This window comes from Halichoerus grypus, chromosome 2, assembly GCF_964656455.1.
Source record: "Halichoerus grypus chromosome 2, mHalGry1.hap1.1, whole genome shotgun sequence".
NCBI lineage: Eukaryota > Metazoa > Chordata > Mammalia > Carnivora > Phocidae > Halichoerus > Halichoerus grypus.
In genome coordinates this window covers 108,811,383-108,829,480 of record NC_135713.1, presented here as the reverse complement: position 1 = coordinate 108,829,480, position 18,098 = coordinate 108,811,383, and the positions used below count along the sequence as shown (strand labels likewise).

Genomic DNA, 18,098 nt, shown 5'->3' with positions numbered 1-18,098 from the left:
GCCTATGCATCTAGCTAAGCAATGACTGGATGCCTGACCCACAGAAACTCAGCTTATAAGGGGGTGTTGTTTTAAGCCACTTATTTTGGGGATAATTGTCAGGTGCCACAACAGATAGCTAATAACCAGTATGGTCAGAAATCATGATACAATATTTTCAGTGAAGTGGTGGTTTTTAAATGTTTATGTCTCAATCCACTCTAATGGTTATAACTCAATTTACTGAGGTATTGAGCCTCAACTGGCATTTTTTAATGAAACAGAATGAAATGAAATGGAATGGAGTATAAAAGTATACCAGAACTCGTAAGTGTTGAAGATAAATATTGTCTTGAGAAACTTTCATTTCATAAATACATTTTATACATTAGGTCATGATATAAAATGTATTTGTTAATATGAATTGAGCCAAAAATGTTTGAAAGACACAGTCCTAAAGGGCAACTGTAGAAATCAAATGAGAAAATAAATTGAACTCTTGCTGTGGTCTGAATGTCTGTGTCTTCCCAAAATTCATAAGTTGGAATCCTAATGCAATGTGATATCAGAAAATCACATGGATGGAGCCCTCATGAATGGGATTATTGCTCCGATAAAAGAGATCCCCCCTCCTCCACCACCACCAACCAGAGCTCCCTGGTCCCTTCTACCATGTGAGGACACAATGAGAAGTCTGTAACCTGGATGACCATCTTCACCCAAACATGCTGGTGCCAGAATTCTAGCCTCCAGAACTGTGAGAAATACATTTTTTTCTTATTTATAAGCCACTTAGTCTGTGGCATTTTGTTATAGCTACCCAAATGGATTAAGACAACTCTCTTCCCCTCTGCCTGGCCAAAATGTTAAGGCTTGGCTCAAGTCTTTCCCATCTCTAGAGCCTTCTGTCACCACTCCAGCCCAGTGGCTTTCTCCACTCCTTCTTGGAATGTAAGGCTTATAAGAATCCGGTGTCAATGGCAATAAATTATATTAATTTGAGGTGTTATTTAGTGTTGAGCATGGGGTATTTCTCCTGAAATAATGGCACGATTCTTGATAGCAAGGGCTGTGATTTCACTTCTGTGTGTCCTCCACAGTATATAGTATGGCAAGTGTAAAACATGTGAAGAAGAGGTTTTTGGATCACCTTTGATGATGGAGGTTTATTATGGAAGAGCACAGGAATGCAGAATAGCACCACAATTGTCTCCTTGTGTCAGGCTGAAGAACGGTCCCGATCCCAAAGAGATCCATATTCTAATCCCTGGAACCTGGAAATACTACTTTATACGGAAATAAGATCTTTCCATATGAAATTAAGTTAAGGATCTTGAGATGAGGAGATTATCCTATTTTATAAGAGTGAGTCCTAAATGCAATCATGTATATTCTTATATATGGGAGGCAGAGGGACTCACGGCACAGATGAAGGGAAAATCACTGGGGCCTCAGAGACAGAGATTAGAGTAATGTGGGTCCAAACCAAAAAATGCTGGTAGGCAGCAGAGACCAGAAGAAGAAACAGATTCTCCCCTGGAGCCTCCAGAGGGAGCATAGCCCCGGCGCCAATACCTTGCTTTTGCCCTAATGGTACTGGTTTTGGACATCTGTATTCCAAAACTAAGAGAGAATAAATTTCTATTATTTTATGCCACCTAGTTTGTGGTAATTTGTTACAGTAGCCACCAGAAATTTATACACTCGATACCATTTTTACCTCTGTGCCCAGCATAACCAATATCATGATGTGCAGCAGGCTTTATTACTCTCAACAATGTTTCTTCAGGAAACATTCCTATTTATTCAGGAATTTTCAGGAAAATAACCTAAAAGGCAGCGGCCAACTTTCTTCCCAAGGAGAAGATTAGGCTGGGCTGGTTGGTGCCACTAAGTATGGAATATCTCTAGTAGGCAGTGATCTTGACAAATTATCTTGAAGGCAACCGGACTTCCACATATCCACACCATTTGTGGTAACTCTGGGGTCATGCCAGTCTTGATCAGGTTACCTGGAAGCAGAGTCTAAGACAGGCATTCTCGTTCAAATAATTTGTTGAGGGATACTGTCAGGATAAGGGGAATAAGAGAAGAAGAGCAGGTGGGGCAAAACCAGATGTGGTCTCAGCCAGAGATGAGCTTCAGTCTGATCCTATGGAAAGTCGTTGCACCACAAAGTTGGTCCCACCTGGAGGCAAGGGGGCCAGTCTTTGTATCCCCACCCTGTCACTCAACGATTGAGAGATGGGAAGATGGGAGGAGAAATTAGGACCTCCCAGGCAGAGAGCAAATCGTTCCATGGGCTTGTTACAAGGAATCGTTAATAAAAATATCTGTAAATAAAATCACACCTGCAAGGCATTATGTCAACAGTTAATGAGTGTACGAATTATAAGATATTATTAGGACAAATTCAGATGGCCCCTAAAGTACTGGCACAAAGGCACTCCATGAGTCTGAACTCTGGGTTCCCTTAGCCGGTGGCACAGGGTGGCAGCCTAGTAAATCTCAATCAGGCTGCAGAAACAAACCTGACCTTCAGTAAAGTTGGGATGACACTCAGCTCGAAGAAAGCCTTTACAAGGCATTACATAAAGGTGGCAACATGTTCCTACAGGCCAGTGGAAGGACCTCTTCATAGCAGGTGACGTCTACGAACTAAGGGAAGCAGGATCAGCAGGCGTTTGGGATCACGCTGGGATCCTTGCTTGAGCCCAGGATGAAAAGCATGATCCAAACACGGCCTAGAGGGAACCAGCGCCGTCTTGTTGGTTCTTACAGGCAGACAGGGTGAAACAGCAAAGTATCCAAAGAGGTGTGAATCCTCCCCTTCATGTGGGGAAATGTGTGACCTGTGAAGACTTGCTTTTGATCATTTAAATCCAACACTTCTGAACAGGTCCTTGAAACTCAGAAAACGCCTTGTGAATTTTCAAAGCATTTCTGAGACATGCTAGACTGCCACACTGCCGAAGTCAGCCAGGTGCAAAAGCCCGGTGGAGATGGGGGCAGTGAAGGAGGGGGGGCCACGGACACAGGGGCCCTCCCCCCGGCCCCCCACCCCCACCCCCTCAGCTCGGTCCTCAACCAGCATTTTCCAGACCAATGCCTGGATCTCATGCCTGGGTAAAACAGGTAAGAGAGAGCGGCACCTGGGTGGCTCAGTCAGTTAAGCGTCTGCCTTCAGCTCAGGTCATGATCCCAGGGTCCTGGGATCGAGCCCCGCATTGGGCTCCCTGCTCAGCGGGAAGCCTGCTTCTCCCTCTCCCTCTGCCATTCCCCCTGCTTGTGCTCTCTCTCTCTCTGTCAAATAAATAAATAAGATCTTTAAAGAAAAAAAAAAATAGGTGAGAGAGAAGAGGAAACAGAGACAGAGAGAATGAAACAGCCCTGCAGACTCTTTTTATGACATTTCAAAACAGCAAAATACCAAAAAGGCATCCACCAAGCTACTTTTTCACAAATGAAAGCCATTTGAATTAAAAAAAAAAAAAAGCAAATCATGTCGGAATAACAGGCAGTCCTTTAAGTTGAAGAGATTTCATTTCAGGAAAAACTCATTACGTTACACTTACTTTTTTCATTTTACCTCAAATCAGTATTTTAGGTACCTCAAAGCCAGGATTTGAGACTTCAGCCCATTGAAGTTCCCTCCTTCCCATACACATTGACAAGAGCTGGGCCCCTTCTGGCCCAACACAAATGAAGAACAAATGAAATACCTGCCCCAAATAAAAGATGTGCAAAGTCATGGAAATTCTTCAACCAACCATTCCCAAATCTAGTTTTATTTACTACCCTAGGGAATTTCTCCTTATCTCAATAGGGCTGCCAGAAAAAGTTCCGATAACCCAGAACAAATTAAAGTTTAGCTCTTATATCCCATGTTATTATTTAATACTTTAAAAAATAAAGATGATATTAACATTAATTGAGCGCCTGACTGTATGTCAGATCTGTGCCAAGACATAGGGATACATATATGCACTTTCCCTATATTTAAAAATTCAAATATTATTTACATATAATAAAATTTAGACTTTTTTTACAGCGACGTTCTAGGAATTAGACGAATACATACGTTGTGTCTCTGTCACCACAATGAAGATATAGAACAGTTTCATTTGCTCCAAAATCTCTCCTTTGTAGTCAACCCTTAGCCTTGGCCCCAACCCCTGAAAACCACTGATCTGTTTTCTGTCCCCACAGTTCTGCCCTTTCCAGAATGTCCATATAATAATTCTCCAGATTTCCATATGAAAAGAATCATAAAGTAGATAGCCTTTTGAGTCTGTTCTCTTGAACTTAGCATAGGACACCTGACATTGTTCTGTTGTACGTATCAGCAGTCCCTTCCTTGTTACTGCCCAGTATGACACACTCTGTTCATCTGTTCATCAATCAAGGCACCGTTGGGTTGTTTTCTTTTAGGGGGAAGAAAGACTAAAAAAAAAAAAACGACTATAAACACTCAAATACTTTTTTTGTGTGAATCTAAGTTTTATTTCTCTTGGGTAAATACCTAGGAGTGGGATATTTGAGTCTGAAGGTAAGAGTATGCTTAAAAAAAAAAAAAAAAGAAAGAAACTACCAAACTATTTTCCAAAATGACTCTCATTTTTCATTCCCCACAGTGATGCATGAGAGTTATAGTTGCTCTGTATCTCTGCTAGCACTTGGTATTGTGAATTCTTATGCATATATATGTTTATACACATTTGTATCTCTCATATATATATCTTACATATGTATATCTCTCTCATATACATAGTTTCTATATATATTGAATATTTCATATACACAGAGATAGAACACAAAGAGAGGGAGAAAGACTTTTTAGAAAATATATAGAGATATTTTCTGTGGTTTTTAACTTTTTTTAATTAAAATTCACATAACATTAAATTAACAATTTCCACCATTTCAATGTATACATTTCAGTGGTTTCTGGTATATTCATAATGTTGTGCTACCATCACCACTATGTGATTCCAGAATATTAGACAGTGATGATGATTAATTTTATGTGTCATGTTGACTGGACCATGGGTACCAAGACAGTTACTCAAACAAACATTATTCTGGGTCTGGTCTTTTCTTTCTTTTCTTTTCTTTTCTTTCTTCTTTCTTTCTTTCTTTCTTTCTTTCTTTTTTTCTTTTCTTTCTTTCTTTCTTTCTTTCTTTCTTTCTTTCTTTCTTTCTTTCTTTTCTTTTCTTTTCTTCCTTCCTTCTTCCCTCCCTCCCTTCCTTCCTTCCTCCCTCCCTCCCTTCCTTCCTTCTTTCCTTCTTTTTATTCTGGGTGTTTCTATGAGGATATTTTTGAATGGAAATCCATGGTAAGAGAACTCCTTAAAGATTTTAAAAACTCTCTCCAGTGGATCTGGACAGATTTGAGAGGAAAGGGCAGAAAGAGCCATATAAAACACTCACAGCACAACGTGATGAATTAAGAGGTTACAGTCATTGGAGCACCGCCTGCACCTCAAAACAGTCTGACCAAGAAATGTGTAGCATTGAGATTCTAAAAGAAAGCATTGCAAAGATGGGAGGAGAGCCAGGAAGGACATGCATAGACTGAGACTAGACCTGGGCTAAATTCTGCTCTCATGGGAGAGTATCTCCCAGAAGAGATTACCCAACTCACGTAGAAGTTAAACAAGATTTGTATAAAATAAGGGATGTTTTTGACAGACCCAGAACGTATTGATGTGCTGTTTTTCATGACTGGATAGCCCACAACACAAGAACAGCCCACAACAGGACAAGAGCCAGAGGAGTGTGATTGAAAACAAATGTCTGGACCATGGCAAACTTTTCTTTTCTTTCTTTCTTTCTTTCTTTCTTTGAAGGCAAAGAACATGTGAAAGAACAAAGAAGGCAAAGAACATGTGAAAAGAAGGCAGGCTCTTAATTGCTGCAAATAATCTGAGGAAGAAGGGGAGCAGTTTGAGAAAGAGAGTCAACTGTCAGGGATCCACTGAAGCCTCCCAGAGTAGAAGGGAAAACACAAGGAAGGGGGACACGGGAGGCAGAGTCAGGATGGCAGCGAGAGGTCGCAGAAGAAATGCTACTCAAGTCTGGATAGCCAAGAGCTAGAGAGGGCCTGGAGGTGCACCCAGCAGGGGCACATCTGGTGTCTAAGCCCCAGGGACACGAGCAGTTAAAATCCACAAAAGCATCCACAAATAGTAACAAAGGAAAATCTTACAGAAAAAGAGGTGAGTGGAGGCTCCTGGAGGAACTGTATTAGTCTGGGTCCTCCAGAGAAAGAGAACCAATAGGATATGGAGAGACAGATATCTCTGAGGCGATTTATTCTAGAAATTGGCTCAAGGGCTTATGGAGGCCAAGAAGTCTCGTAATCTGCTATCTGCAAGTTGGAGAAGCGGAAAACAAGGTGGTGTCATTCAGTCCAAGTCCTTGAAACAAGAGCAAAGACATCCAGCGCAGGAGAAGACGGATGTCTCAGCTCAAGCAGGGAAATAGCCAGTTGGCCCTTCCACCACCTTTTTAGTCTATGATTTAGGCCCTCAACCAACAGGACGCTGCCCACCCACATCAGGGAGGGTCATCCGCTTCACTGCTCCACTCAGCTCACCAAGTCCAACGCTAATGTCTTACAGAACACCCTCACAGACACACCCAGAAATAATGCTTTACCAGCTGTGTGGGCATCTCTTAGCCAAGCTGATACATAAAATTTACCATCACAGGGCTACTCAGAAAGTCAGAGTGAGAAGTTTACGACCGAAGTTATGTTAACCTTATTCTTGCTCTTTATTTATATACTGCCTTTCCACCAAAGAGTAGAATGGAAGAAGGCAGTCCAATCCTAATTTTCTTCCCCCTCTTTCTAGACAAGTAAATGCTAAACAGAAAAGTGACACACACACAAAAGCGTAGAGACGTCCTTTGTGTTAAACGGGGTCAGAGGACCTCTTTGTTCAGAGCAACCTGGCCCCAGGGATAAGCACAATGACAGGACTAGCTAGGTAAGGTCTCACTGATAAAATGAATTACTGCAAGATAAAGGAGCAGACATGAAGTGTTCCAAGTACTACCTACATGTCCCAAATTAATGAAATAAAATTAAAAAGCAAAAGCAAAGCAAGTTCTGGCTTTGGACTCCACATGCTGGAGCCGTTACCCCAGCAACAGAAAACTCAAAACGGGAAACAACCTGATTGGCTGGTATCAGAGACACAGTGGCTTTTGCCAAGTGCTGCCTCAGTGTGATTCCTGGCCTCTCACACAGACCTTCTCTTCATATGTCCCTCAACCATGGGAATCACCACTGACCTTATAAAGGAAAGAATCGGGCTTCTGCTTTGCTCCGTTTGCAGCAGGAGAGGATACTAAGCAGATGGGGTCATCTAAGTAACGTTATTAGACAACATTCCTCTTCCTAGATTCTAAGACCTAAAACATTTGTCATTCTGTCCGCCAAACCAGAATTAGTTACTCTAATGGGTCACAATAACAGATTTTATTATATGAGTTTGTCAGGGAAGAAAACATAGTAAGGTAATATTACCTTCTCCCTTTTTAATTTATCCACAGCCTGGCAGTTTGGAGGCAGCTATATTTCATCTTGAACCATGTCCAGGTGCATCTATAACAAAAGGAGACTCTTGGGTAAAATGTTTCCTCCTTCTTTTATCTGAAGTCCCCCCGTGTGTTAAGGTCAACGTTCCTCATGAAGACCTCGTTGTCCATTTTGTGGCTAGGGTGACCATATAATTTATTATCAAACAGGGACACTGGATGTAAAAGAGGGACAGTGGCCATACACAGATTCCAGGCAAACGTGGTCACCATCTGGATGTCACTTCCTCGATGACCTTGCTGTGTTAATGACTCGTTTTATCAGCTTCATGCATTATTAATTATTCCTTCAAGTCTGAGTTCTGAGTCAAGTTTTCCTGGTTGAAAATAACTGAGACACCTTAAACTAGCTGAAACCAAAACACAAAGTGGGAGAAGATTTATTTTAAGCACTTGGGCAGTCCCATGGACTCCGAGAGCAGAGAGTACAGCACATCTCATGAGCCGCTTGTGTATCCAGGAACTGGGACAGCACTGGGAACCAGGATGATGTGCACCAGTCAGTGGTCTAATGATTCTCCAATCTCCACTTCTCTCTACTCAGCTATTTAAGTCTTCTCTTTATCCAAGACTACAAATAAGATAGCTTCTGGGATACCATGGGGCGCAAAATGCCTGGACTCAGAATGATACCTCCATGCACTCTGGCCACTTGGTGTCCTAATTTTTCAGTTCCTCATGCTCAGCTGTGCAAGACACTTGAGGTTTTATTACTCACTGACTTCTTTTTACATAGTTTCTTAACTGCGTTTCTCTTTCCCAAAGGGACATCTGGAAATGCCTATTGGCAGAGGGATTTAATGTGGTTGATGGGGGTGGTGGCAGGAGAGACATGCTACTCATTCCTCACTGCAGGGACAGCTCCATACAATGAACTGCCCGAACCCCAACCCCTCTCACTCTCCTCTTCCTCCTTCCCCCAAATGCCAGTCGAGCTCCCACTGAGAGATACTGAAACGTGGCGTGCTGCCTGCAGGAGCCTGGGTGGCTGAGTGTGAAACAGGTCACTGGATTGAGATGAAGCACAACGCTCTGGGGTTCGTTAGCTGGGTGTGACTGCAGAGACGACCTTCAGTGGTTCTAGATGGAAAAATAAAAACCATAGTAGAAGAGATTGTTGTTGCATGTGCCTTTATATACTAGCTAAAGGTCACTAAGACACATTTGTGGTTCTGGCTACACTAAATGTGGGCCACTGTCACAAAACATGGCTTAACAGCATTAAACATGACGTCGCTCACACACCCTCAGGTCACGGCAACCGTCTTCAGAAAGCGAATGTGAAAATCCCCCAGATTAAAGCGAGTGTCCCTTGTGTGCTGACAAGCTGCGGGGTGCTAAAATAGCCTCTTTGGGTCCCTGGGATATTTCAATCAATCTTATCAAAGCATTCTTAAATGCCAGAAGCTTCTATCACCTGCTATTTCCCACATTGATTTTAGGGGACATTTGGTCCATAAACCACAAGAATCTTTGAGCCTCAGAATCTAGACCTGGTTGAACTGGCTTGGTTAGGAGGTCTGCAATTACTTCCCAGATGGGATTTTGGGCTTTTCATGTCATAGATTCTTAACCTGGGGAGCTATGAAGCTAGAGCTGTAATGGGAGCTTGGAGCCTTGGAGCACTCCTCCCACCTCCAGACACGCTGCCAGTCTTCCTGCCCTGTGCTGTCACTTGGCCACTGCGTGGTCACGAGGGGGAAGCTTGGCTCCCCACCCTCTGCTCCACTCCCCCACACCCCTTGCCCCACTCCCAAGCTCATCCCTTGAAGATGATTTCAAACTGCTCCTATCTAGTATCAGAAGACAGAGAGGAGGTTTACAAAGATATCTTCCAGGGCTATCTATCTAATAGCTTTCCTGAATGATGGAGGAAAAAAGAAATCCTGAGGTACAAAAATAAAACTCAGCAGCATCATCCAACTTCACAGAAAAAGAGCTTCTATTTCCCTCTTCATTATTAATGAAGTCAAAAAACAGTCCGAAGTTTCAATCCAGGAAGCACCAAGGGCAAATGTGGTAAACCATCTCTATCAGGCTCAGGGTGAACGCCTTCCACGGCAGGCAGCTCAGTGTGTGAGCATCTGGCCCGCCAGCCAGGTGTGGGCTTGCTGTGGACGCGGGGCCAAGCCTGACGCAGGAGGATGGCAGCTCGCGGACACATTGCCTCAGGCAGAATTCCCAGTCAAGAACCACAGACAGATGCACACGGTGCCTAGACTTTTCTGGACTATAATTGTTAGTGTCTTCCTCCTCTCAACCTGATGAGCACTTTTATTTTCCTGGAACACTGAATTAAACTGTTTTTATCTTTATCCTGTGAACTCACATCATTTGAATGACAATTACAGTCATTAGTATTAATTGGTTCATTGAACAAATGAGATCTTTCTGCATGAGGGTTGAGAATAAAAAGCATGGTGGGCATTCAAGTTTATTTCAGCTGATGTCGTGTCTTGTTTTTAGCTTTCCATTCTTTCTCTTTGAGTCAGACATCAGGAAAGGGGTTTTTTTTTTTTTTTAATTACTTTAATTTAAAAAGTCTAATATTAAATGAATGGTGTGTGTGAAATCCTAAGCCCATAAAAGGAAATCTAGTGATGGCTGCTCAGCTGGCTCATGATGCAGTAACGTGAGCTAAAATCAGAGCTTGACATATATACGACACACAAACACATAATTTATATGCACAGATAATTGTTCCAGACACGGCATCTCTGTTCAGAGAGAGTTACCCCAGTCCCTCCTCAGGAGGTCTTGACTACCCAGGATGAGGAGACATTGGTTGAATTTCTCCCATTCTGCTGTTCGTAACTGCTGACCAGCAGTTATGGGATGACCGGCTGATACTGGGTTAGAATCTAGCTATAGAATAGAGGAGTGAAAGATTTTCAGGGTTCTTTGGGAGTGTAGTATGGACTCAAATCATTACTGGTTAAATATTTCCCCTACAAGCCTTCTACAGGAAGACCTCTGTTCACACTGCTCTGCTGTCTTTGTTTTGATAATAAAAAATAGGGTCCAGAAGCAGAATTATGGTAAGGCAGAGTCAAGAAGATCACTTTTCAGGGGCGCCTGGGTGGCTCAGTCGTTAAGCGTCTGCCTTCAGCTCAGGTCATGATCCCAGGGTCCTGGGATCCAGCCCCACATCGGGCTCCCTGCTCAGCGGGAAGCCTGCTTCTCCCTCTCCTACTCCCCCTGCTTGTGTTCCCTCTCTGGCTGTCTCTCTCTGTCAAATAAATAAATAAAATTTTTAAAAAAGAAGATCACTTTTCATAGGATAGCGTAGATCTGCAGAAGCCCTGGATTAAAAAGCTGGAGAAGGGGGAGAGGAGAAAAGAGAGTGTGGGGATCAGCTGGGGAGAGAATCCTTAAGATCAGTTTTTAGACATTTTGCTGCTGTTTTCTGCTACCCATCTTTGCCACCTTATTTAAGATTTCAGGAGAGACAGCGTTTTTCTAAGGCTTTCTTGTTGGATTTTTGTTTTGAGATCAACGTTGAGCACGGAGCCCAGATTTACTTCATGTCTATCTACATGGTAGCACAGAGGGCGAGAGCCAGCCAAGTCAGAGCAAGGTTTTGCTGACATGGGCTGAGGCAGGTAAAGGGACCGAGGGTGCTGGGAGGGGCGGCGTGTGGCCAAGCACCCCGGACACCCTCCCTCTCCTCAGTTGTGCCCTGGGCTAGCCCCACAGAGCTCCTTGTTTTTGGCCTTCCGCATGCCCTTGCTGCACCAAAGGAAGACCCAGGTAGTTGCCACCAGGGACTGGAGCGGCAGCAGCAGCTGGGAGGCTGGGTGGCGGTCCACTGGCTCGGGGCTGTCAGCACTGTGGGCCTGTCCACCCTCTCCACCCACGTGCTCCTCATTAGGGCGTCAGGGCAAACCTGAGCCGTCCTCAGTCCCCTCCACTTTCTCCCAATGCCCCCCAACGTCCCAAGGATGACCTTGGGGTACGATCTGCAGGCAGAAGCACATTGCCCACTTCTCCCTTGAAGCCAGCCTCCAGCCAAATGCTCTTCTAGACTCGGCCTGTGAGGGGTGGGCCCTGGAACCTTGGGTAGAGGAAGTTGGCACTTGATGGCAAGTCTGGCTCCCTGCAAAGGGACGGATCCCTCGGGAATTCAGTGCCTCTGTGGTGCTTTTAGAAACAGTTCCTGGCTTGACTGAGGAAGAGAAACTTTTGTGGAAAATGCCTGTCATTCATGTTCCTGGCAGATCTGCAAGCATTTTAATGGCACAGATGCGGCTCTGATTGCGCACTCTACAAACACAGACAGAAACGTCGTCAGGACACTGGCTGTGGCGCGTGCCAGCTAGCAGACCAACATGGCAGGGCTCAGACAAAGAGCAAAGGGTGATTTCTGAGCCCCGGAGAGGTGAGGACGTGCGCTCTCTCCAACACCCTGATGCCACCCCAACATTGTCATCTCCACCTTAAGGATAAAGTTGTTCCTCCTGCCCAGAGTATCTAAGGGCGCCTGGGAGACGCGAACTTACATTTATCCCAGAGTTATGGGTTGAATCATGTACTTCCAAAAAGATATGCTAAAGTCCTAACCCCAATGCCTCAGAATCTGACCTTATATTTGGAAATACGTCTTTGCAGATGTAATTAGTTAAGGTGGAGTCTTCCTGGAGTAAGACGAGCTCTCAATCTAATGTGACAGTATGCTTCTAAGCCAAGAGCAGGTCACGTGAAGACACAGAGACATAAGGGACAGGACGGCTTTGGGTTGGGCGGAGGCACGCTGTGGAAGGCTGCAGCTACAAACCAGGGAATGCCAAGGTCAAACTGCCAGGAGCTAGGAAGAGGCAAGTAATGATTCTCCTCCAAAGCCTCAGAGAGAGAGCATGGACCTGAGAGAGCATGAACCTGCTGACACCCTAATTTCAGACTTCCAGACTTCAAGAACACTGAGAAAATAAATTTATGTTGTTGGAAGCCACCCAGTTTTAGTACTTGGTTCCAGCAGCCCTAGAAAACGAGCAGACCACATGACATTGGCTTGGTGAGCGGCACCCTGAGCCGGCCAACACGCAGAGGTTAGCTAAGGGAGGTCCCAAGCGAACGCCCCGTCAGGAGCACCAGGTAAAGAGCATGTACTACAGCAAACTATTTTTGTTGTTTTCTCTCTGAAAGTGCTTCTCTTCCATGGTCCTTGGATGGATCTGTAATCCCTTTTTCACAGACCAAAGGCGTCAACGGTTGTCACCATGTCCAGTAATAAACATGCTAACTCCTGGAGCCCCTGTCCTGTGACTGAGACTTGGCAGATAAGACAACAATCCTTGGGAATAAAAGCTCAGTCATGTCTATTTGGTCTCAATAAGGAAAGTTCAAATCCCTCCAGAAGAAAACAACCTACTCACCTGGCTGGGCCTAACAGCCTGGGAGGCTGGTCACACCGTCCTTGGGCTTTTAGCCACTCACTTCTGATTAGAGTCTGGGGCTGAATGAACATAACCTTAGCTTTCAGCCATGGCAGAGAGTGACCTTGGAGGCCTTGAGCTGTCTATAAAGAAAGTCAACTTGGTATCACTTTGGGGATTAAATGGAAGGGAAATTGGCTGGAGAGCGTGGCAGGGCGGAGACGGTGTAATCTAGGCACGATAAGGCCACTACTTGAGCCAGAACAGGATAGTGAAGGTTAAGGGGACAGGGTAGCTTTCAGGGAAAGAAGCAACTTGAACATAAGGACAACAAGAAAGTTCCTAAAGACTGTGGCAAATGTCTGTGTGTGGTAATGGAATATTAAGGGAATTCACCTCATTTCACCCAGGGGAGAAAGGGTTTATCTGACTGATTTTTAAAACACCTAGATCTCCAGGAATATCCCAGACATCTCATAAAATCAAATATTATATAAAATAGGAGAATTAAGAATTAAAGAACAAAAAAGAGATTATATAAAAGAGACGAAGGGATAGAGGTTACAGGTATGTGCATAAAAGGAAGTGTTACAATTGAATGCCAAGGCAAAAAGAAATTATCTACATAGTTCTCCTTGCGTACAACGGACAAACTCATCTACAGACCTTTCCTAGAAGTGAGCGAGAACATTTTTATACCATTAATCTATATTCTTTTTATGAAGAAATGATCATTACATATCTCCTTTTCTTGGTGCAGGGTGTTCATTTCTTCAAAACTTACTGCGCTGCAATGAGGTTCAATTTAAAGTTTGCAAATGCGTTCCCTAATTTCTATGATTAGTATCCTATCCTTAAGAAATAAGTTTGTGCTGGGGCGCCTGGGTGGCTCAGTCGTTAAGCGTCTGCCTTCAGCTCAGGTCATGATTCCAGGTCCTGGGATCGAGCCCCGCATCGGGCTCCCTGCTCGGCGGGAAGCCTGCTTCTCCCTCTCCCACTCCCACTGCTTGTATTCCCTCTATCTCTGTGTCTCTCTCTGTCAAATAAATAAATAAAATCTTTAAAAAAAAAAAAAAAAAAAAAAAGAAATAAGTTTGTGCTAAGGGGCCCCATTAAAATATGCATGATTTCACAATAAATACATTCTCTCTTAACTACTGTCGGGTCTTAGAGCCAGAGACCGAGCAATGGGTAGTAATTGAAAGACAATCAGGTCTTAATAGGGCAAGAAATGCAGATGATACCTTTAATCCTTCAGAGGTGTTATTATCTCCCACAAATCCCAGAGAGTGGAGAAGTCTCCTTGCTATTATTAGATTTCTTTCAGTTTGGGATGGAAGTAGATGCTGGAAGTCACTCACTGAAAAATACTGGTTTCTCTATCAGCGTGTTTGAAATCTGAGCTGTGTTGGTGATTGATTTGGTCCTTGAGCTAGGTGAAGCCTCGCTTTGGCTCTCCCGGAGTGCAGAGCTTCATTCTGAATGCACTGGTGTGTTGCCCCTTATTCTACTTTTGCACGTGTTCCCAGAAAACAGCAGGACCGCTCTCAGGGACAGCTAAGATTCCTCCAAGTTCAAGATTTTGTTCCATTGACTCTTTTTTTCCGTCAGCAGTTTCAAAGGTTCTGAGTGGCATTTCTTTTGTAATGGCATAACCAAAGATTGGAAGGCTGCCCAAGTACCTGATCAAAACAAAGTCTTCTCGCCACGTCACCTGACTTCATGCGTCCCCCGCCACTCCCCTCCCCCCGCTTGTTCTTTGTGGCTTATGTTGTCATGTTTCCCAGAACCAACTGTTTCAACAATGGACAAAAGGACTGACTTGCAGGTTCAAAATGATTAACAGAATTAAAGACGCCCAGTTTATATGGAAATGAGAGATGCAGTGTTAATGCTGTCCCTCACTCTCCACACATGCACACACACTTATTAGCAAAGAAATATGGTGAACTGAAGAGTTAACCAAGTGACCAACTAAACATTTATAGGGGAAAAGACCTATTCCAATATTTAGTGGATAATGGTAATAATGGTCGGACCCCTCTGTAAGCCAGGCATTGCAGACACTTTATGGCATTACCTACAGTGTCCTAACTAACCCTGCTAGGTGACTACTGTTCGGTTCCTTGTGCCAGTGAGGAAAGGGAGGCTGTAAGAGGTTAAGTGACTGCCCAAGACTGCTCATCTACAAGTCTTAAAACAAGAACGTGACCTTGCAGCTGTATTGTTTCTAAGCTATTCTTACTCTCTCTTTCTATTCTACCAAAGACACTGAGAGCGGTCCTCTAAATACAAAATAACTGACTTCCATAATACATGTATATGTTAATGATGTTCACTATAGCCACTTCTGAGTTAACTACAGCATAATCACTGAGGCCTCTCTTCTGGGCAATAGTCAAATGGGATTTGCTAAACTCTCAACCCAGGTCAGTGTTTTCCCACCAAACACTCTGCAGCCTGGTGAGCCTGCTTCTTCCTCTTCGTTCCTTCCTCCCCAGAGCAGGGCAGCATGAGAGTTTAGCCCCGCTGCCCATCTCTCTGTTCTTCCTGGGGTTTGCAAGTGAGGATGGCCAGCTCACTGACCCACAGAATCCTCAGCCTGGAAAATCCCACCCCTGATCTTCCACGGAACCAGCTCTCTGTGCACTCAAGCAATTGGAATTGCTCAAGGAACAGCAGGGACACAAAGACGAGCTGACCTAGGACATCAGAGGCCAACATGGCTTCTCTTTGGCAGTTTCACGAGACTATTAGCAACAGTGCCCTCTGGTCCTGGAATAGCTGCGACTCACGGTGCAGTGTCAGTCCCCCATACAGCTCCCCTGAGAACTTTCCACACGACTGGAACCTCTGCCGTCCTTCTTTCTTTTCTGTTCTTCCTTCCCTTCCATTTCCATTCCTTGTCTCTTCCTTTTTTTTTTTTAAATGAACTCCAGGTGCAGAGGAATGCCTTAATCATAGGTCTTAGTTTATGATATACTGTCCTCATGAACCCACATAAGGACGCTTTCTTGTTTCATATAAATGTCCTTCTTCCTCGTTCCTCCTGATCTCCATTCCTCCCTCCTCGGGTCCCCACGTTAATGTGCCTGATTTGCATTACTTATGTACATGTTTGTGATGGACACTGCTTCTTGTCCCCCTTACACACTAACAGAATTTGTAGCGGGCTGTTAGGCTGATGACACCACCTAATTTTGGCAATGGGACACGGGCAGAAGTGACGTGTCAACTTCTAGGTTGCCCTATAGGCAGAAATGTGTACTTCTCCTTCCTATTCTTCCTTCCCATGCCCCAACTGGGAGGGTGAGGGAGGAGATCAAGCAGCCTCAGAGGACCCGGACCTATAAGCCACAATGAGGTGGGAAAGCACAAGAATAGAAGCAGTTGGGTCCTCGGTGATTTTGAGTCACAGTACTCCCGTCGGCTGCCCATCTGAATTTTTACAAGAGAAAAAAATGTATCTAGTTTAATGTATGATCATTTAGAGTGCTTCTGTTATAGCCATTCTAATTTCCTAAATAAATACAGCATCTTTGCAAAATATTCAGGGCCACTTACTGTGTCTGCATATGTTTCACATTGTGGATGGTATTGTTCTCTTTCTTCAGCTTTGGTTTTTCACTCAGCACTATTTTTTAAAAATCTATCCTTCTACCCTGAGCACATCTAGTTCCTGCTTCTAAGTACTGAAGAGCAGACCACTGTGTGCCTCTACCATTTTCCCATACACTCCCCTAGCGACAAGCACCTAGAAGGTTTCCAACTTCTCCTTACCAGGACCACCACCATGATGGTGTCCTTGGTGATGTCCCTACAGAAACTTTAAAGGACTTTCTCTTGGGTCTATGTTGAGAAAACAATCCCTGGTCACAGAGCAGTCTCATGTTTGTTCCGTTAAGTTCTGCCAAATCACTTTCCAGAATGGCTTTACTGGTCTGCATGGCCATTAGCGATGTCTGAGGCCTCCTACACCTCCACGTCGTTGCCAATGCTTTATTTCAGTGTCTAATTTTTGCCAGTCTCCAACGACTCATTTTTGTTCACAGTTCTATGATTATTAGTGTTTATGTAACTGTTCATATACTTATTAGCCATTTGGGTTTTTCCTTCTGTGAATTTCCTCTTTATACCCTTTTCCCACTTTGTGATATACTCATGACCCTAATTCTTGTTGGTTTTAGTCACTTCTAGTCATGATCCTTCAAGGCAGGAATCCCTAGCAACTTATTAGCCATTTAGTGTTAGTTTCCACATTGGTCTGCAACCCCTATCAATTCCCACAGTTCGTGCCCCCGTCCCCCAGGGCCCCTGACATTCCCAATGTCACTGAGCTGCCTGCCAACTGCCAGATGTCCTCAGCTTCCAGTAACTCTGCTGGTGAGCCAACTCTCCCCTCACTCCCCCTCACTCCCTATTTTAGTCCCCAAATCTAAATACGGGCATCGGGTGGCGACCCTTTTCCTTTCCTGTACTCTTTTTTGCTTCCTCTGTTGTTAAGGAGCAGAGGGGAACAGGCTGGGATTTGGATTATGCAGCTAGAGGCTAATACTTAAGACTTCAACATTTGGAGGCTGGGCTGGGGCAGGATGAGGGGGGTATGGAAGCTATAGAGGGGCGGGGGGTGGCAGGCCCTGCAAGGTGGGGTCTAGGGATCCCCCCTCACACTGGCCTGCCGCCCCCCAGGATGTGTTTCTCCTGATCCGGTGCCACAAGACTATCATCATCACGGAGGCGAAGGAGTGGAGTCCAGTGTTGAAGCTGAAGCGCATCGTCGAGGGCATCCTCAAGCGGCGCCCTGACATGCAGCTGCTCTACAGGGATGACCAGCTTCTGGATGGCGGCAGGGTGCTGGGAGAGTGTGGTTTCACCAGTGAGATTGGGCGGCCGCAGGCCCCAGCCACTGAAGGGCTAGCCTCCCAGGCAGATGAAGTTTCCAGGCCCTGCACATGGAGCCCTGCCCCAGCCCACTCGGGCTGCCTGGTGTGATGACCCCACAGGACACCGGGAGCGGTGCCAATGAACAGGGGGCGCAGTGAGAGGGCCCCGGGCCCACCCCCAGGAGACCCCTCCCCCAATAAGAGAGATTTGGGTGTCTGAGAAAAAAGATTTCAACATTTGGAAATGGAAATTTGGATG

The 18,098-nt window shown here is 44.7% G+C and overlaps 1 pseudogene; it reads left to right on the top strand.

The window, feature by feature from the left end:
• The first annotated feature begins 13,065 nt into the window (after positions 1-13,065).
• LOC118526230 (elongin-B-like) lies at positions 13,066-17,998 on the top strand (annotated as a pseudogene).
• The last annotated feature ends 100 nt before the right edge of the window (positions 17,999-18,098 follow it).